The following is a 5,127-nucleotide window of genomic DNA, read 5'->3' as shown; positions in this document are numbered from 1 at the left end:
CTCCAAACAACAGTGTATCATCAATGAATTGCGAATGAGTAACATGATCTACCAATGAATGGATAGTGATACCTTTCCGTAGGCTGGTTTTGCATTTGTTTCTGATCATCTTTCCTAGCACTTCCGCCGTTAGAATAAATAATGAGGTAGAGAGCAGGTCTCCTTGTCTCAGGTCATTAGATTCTTTAAAAAAACCAAATTACTATCAAATCCAAATTTTCTTAAAACTTGCACAAGGAAACTCCAATTCACCCTGTCGTATGATTTTGAAACAACCATACCTTTAATTTTCTCCTTCTGTATTGAATGGAGGACTTCAGAGACAAGAATAATGCTAGTCGAGATCTCTCTACCTGGGGTGAAGCCATTTTGGTTTTCAGAGATGAGTTTAGGAAGGATCTTCTTAAGCCTATTCGACATAGCTTTAGCAACGATCTTATATATGGTATTGCATAGTGAAATTTGGTGATATTCCTTCATCGACTCACAACTTGGTTTCTGAGGAATAAGAACAATCAAAGTATGATTCATCTCTTTTACGAATCTTTTTTTACTTCTAAACTCTTCCACAAATTCCCAAATATCCTTACCCATAAACTCCCAACAATTTTGAAATACTATTGCAATCATCTCATTTGGACCTAGGGCTTTATGAGGATGTAGGGAGAGAGTGGCCACTTTCACTTCCTCCATTGAGAAAGGTTCCATAAGCATCAAGTTATCTTTAGTAGAGAACCGTTCTTCCACGTTCTCTGAGATAACAGAGTAAGTATCACTGTCTTGATGGAAAGTTTTGCCTAACAAATGGACAAAATACTTGATGGCTGCTCTTTCAATCTCCTTCTCTGATGTCCTCCACCTTCCCTAGTCATCTTTGATAGCAGTGATTTTGTTGGAAGCTCTCCTTGCTTTGGTCGATGCATGAAATAATTTTGCATTAGCATCTCATTCTGCTATCCACATTTCCCTTGACTTGTCTCTCCAATACATTTCTTCTCTTTTCAAGACTTCCAAATACTGCTCTTTGAGATATCTCTCCTTAACAAACTCTTCGTTTGACATACTTGTCATCATCACCCGAGTATTGATATCCTTCAGTTCCTCTTCTAGCTTAAATTTATCCATGAAAATGTTTTTAAATGACACCTTATTCCAAACCTTGATTTTTCTTTTCAAAAATTAAATCTTCTTAAACCATTCTAAAACTAGGAGATCCAAACAATTTCCCTTCCTTCCACCAGGATCTCAAATGACTAATGAAGGTGGGATCTCTCCACCACATACTCAAAAACTTAAAATAGTTTTTTCGATTGGAATTGTCCTGCTCCAAATTGAGTTGAATTGGAAGATGGTCCAACCCTGCTCGCGAGATAATAGCAGGAGACATAGAATATAGACAAGTCATCCAATATTCTCCCACAAAGAATCTATCCAGCCTCTCTGAAATCTTCAAGAAATTTAATCTCCTGTTTATCCATGTAAATTGCCCAATTTTGGGAATAACATCCACCATCTTGTTTGCAGAGATGAATTCTCTAAAGTCCTCCATAATTTGAGTTCATTTCCGTAGTCAGCCCACTTTCTCATCAATATCTAGAAGATCATTGAAATCGCCTCCCATAATTACTCTTTCTTTATCAATCAAAGCAACTTGATCCATAATCTCTTTTCAGACCCTCGTTTTATATATAATCTTCGTAGGTCCATACACATTGATGAGTAGAAAATCCAAATGAGAACCCAATACTGTGATTTGGCAGGCCATCCAAAACTCTTGTGACACTATTGGGTATACTAGTGTAGTGCTAGGATTCCACATGACTCCTAGGCCTCTTAATGCCCCTCTTCCTTCCTAAAAAAATCCTTTAGATTTGGAGTAGAATTTCATGAAATCTAATAGTTTGTCACCACTAAGCTTGGTCTCTTGAAGTAAGATAATATCCAATGAGATTTTTCTTAACTCCCTTTTTATCAAGTGTATCTTGTCAGGGGAGGTTAATCCCCTAACATTCCACGACATAATCTTCATTACCTTCCAAGGCAGGGACCTCCTCCCTTGGATTTCTTTAGAAATTCTAGAACACTAACAATACCTTTTTTTGTTGTGGCCCTTTCCTCCATAACTTGTCTATTTCTCCTTCTACCTCTGGTTCTTTTTCTCTCTAACAATATATTAGCAGACTGACTGATGCATCTAGGTTCCAAATTATCCAATTCATCCCCTCTCCCATCTTCCTCTGCCAAAACCAGATCAAAATTATTGTTAGAATCCGAAGAGGTTTTCTCTCCCTCCTCTATATTTGTGATAGGACACTCCACCATTTCTCTAGGCTTTGGTTCCTCTATGCCTTGTACAACTTGTGCCATATACTTCTCCACATTCGTGACTGGCGAAGGAGGCACATCTTTTCCAGACTTCTTTTCCTCTCGGGGCAGGCCAAGGAGTAACTGGGTAGGTTCCCTTTCCTTTGCCACCCATCTTTGAAAAGGCTTCCCGAATGGTGTACCCCATGCTCTTCTCACAAACATTTTACATTTGTTAGGGGTGTGAAATTTACTTTTGCATATTTGATAGGGAACAATTTCCTTTTCAACTTCAATTTGTTGCCTCCATTTTCCTTCCAAAGCAATAAACATAATGTATTTTGGGACTTCCTGCATCGCCAATATTTTGATCCTTGCAAAGGAATATAGGTCTTTATCTATGCTTTCTTCATCACTTACGAGAAGGGTGCCCAAAGTTCTACAGATCTTTTCAAGACTAATATCCCCCTAGTATTCAATGGGGAGATTATATATTTAAATCCAAATCGGCCCTTCATAAACTGCAAGAGGAACATGATCAAAATTTGGGGCCCAAGGTTGAATGTATAGAGGATGCCCATCAATGAACCAATTCTCTAGATTCAAGAATTTATCCCGATCAACTCCTTCCATGAACACCACCATGAAGAAGCCCTTAGGGATGAATTTCACAACTAGCCTGATCCCCCAATTCTTAGTGATCCATTCTTTAAGGTGTCTTCTTGACATCTTTGGACCAATGATTCATCCAATGAGTGCATTCTCTTCCCACATGGTTCTGTCTTCCTCAGTATTGCTGGATAGGTCCACTTCAACCTCTTCGAGTCTATCGATATCAATGAGACTCTCTTTGTGATCCACTTTGCAACCCTATCTACCATTAATGCTTAACTAATTTTGTAGAGGAGGTCTCTCCATTCTCCTTGTGTATTTTCTTGTCCTTTGTCTTTTAAGGTCTATTGTTTTCTGACTTAGACCTTCTACTTGGGCCAACCTATTTTGTGATGTTTTTCTTTTGATGTTTTTGTGTCTACTCTGATTTATTGTTTATCCTTTGTGCAACCTTTGTGTTTTGTGATCTGGATTCCCATAAGTCCAAAAGGTTTAAGGTCCTTTCTAAAACCCGTGGTTCACTACCAGGTAGTCTAGTCCATTAATCAATGACATCTTTCTGATTGTAAGGGTTTCAAGGCCACTTCAAAACCTATTTTATCCTAATCAAAAACATCAATAACCTCTCTTAGCTTCTCAATAATCTTATTTATTTCCACCTTGAAGTTCATGATTTTTTCTTCACGAAATTGTCAATCTTTGAGAAGAGTGAGGAAACTTTTGAATTGAGTATTAGCTCAATACTATGTGAGGTGGAATTATTTATAAATAAGGAAACATATTTTCTTTTGATTTCCTGTTAAAATGTAAAATTTTAAACAAATCAGGGATTCATCTTTAGAACCAAAGGTGAAGATAGCTAGATTGTAGAGTAATTTTTATTTTAAAAATTTAACATGGGGACTTAACCTCTAATACAATGGGCTTGTATTTGTTTGTTTTTTATGATAGGTTAGTTGTGACCAATCATTTCAACTTGCCAATTTGGATAGGGGTTTAGAGCAATCCAATGGAAGAAGATTATAGAGATGGGGTTAATTATTAGGGCATGAAATAATTATTGAGTTAGCTTCTTGGGAAAGAATAAAGCTATAGAAAAATGAGCTCTTGGGCAGGGGTTACTAGAGTAGATTACATCATTATTTTCATTGAGGTGGTAGTTCTACTAGTATTGGGTGTTATAGCATTAGAAAGTTCCAACTTTTCAAATGTGTACATGTCTTAAGAGGAATAAAATGTCATATAGGCCTAGATTCTCTAATAATTCACTATCAAAATTCAACTTGATAAATCTTTTTGATGGTTTCTTATGTAAAATGAGCGCTAAAACAAGTTTTTATTGATTTAAATTAATTGTTACATTTCTTTATTTTACATTATAAAATACACTTTATATAATGTATGATATTGAAAAATTATCTATTATTAAATTGACGTTTTATTTTTTATCATCTTAAAATTAAGTACTACCAAATTTCAATCTAAATTTAACTAGATTGAGGAATATTAAGTAAACTTGTTGATTGAAAGCCAAGAACTATCACATTTCAATTCTCTAAATGCCAGAGTGGTTGAAGAATATATAGTAAATGTTGGTGGGCATTTTCGTGTTTATAAGATAGATTTATTTTTAACAATTAAAAAATGTTTTCATTGAACAGTTTTGAGCAAAATGTAGTGAAGACTTTTCGAGTCATAGGTTTTTATTTTTCCTCTAGACAAATTCAATTAAAATACAACTATCATGGTCATGTATTTACTAAATGACATCAAGATTAATGATAAAAGATTTTCACAATCCATGATATAAAGATAAAGTTATTTATTGATTAAATTGTGTGCAAGGTTTTTATATCAATGTTTTAAATCAAAAGAATCATAATGGATGTGAAGTTGTATAACAAAAAATAAAAAGAGATGGGAGGAGTGAGAGAAAGGAAGTATGTGATGAGAGAATGGAAGTATGTGATTTGAGAAATCAAAAGAATCAATAGTACAAATGAAAAACAAAAAATAAAAAATAAATGAAAACATATGAAATGAATACAAAGATAAAAATTATATGAAAAAAATAAAAAGATTATATATGTGAAAAATAAATATAATAGAATTTTTCATATCATTGAGTTGAGATTTGAGTTCTTTTAAATCTCTGGTTAAAATAAACTCTAACAAGTCTCTATTTTGCACGGATATCTAACACTTATGAAA

This window comes from Cryptomeria japonica, chromosome 7 (assembly GCF_030272615.1).
Source record: "Cryptomeria japonica chromosome 7, Sugi_1.0, whole genome shotgun sequence".
NCBI classification, from domain to species: Eukaryota; Viridiplantae; Streptophyta; class Pinopsida; order Cupressales; family Cupressaceae; genus Cryptomeria; species Cryptomeria japonica.
This window is presented reverse-complemented; position numbering follows the sequence as displayed.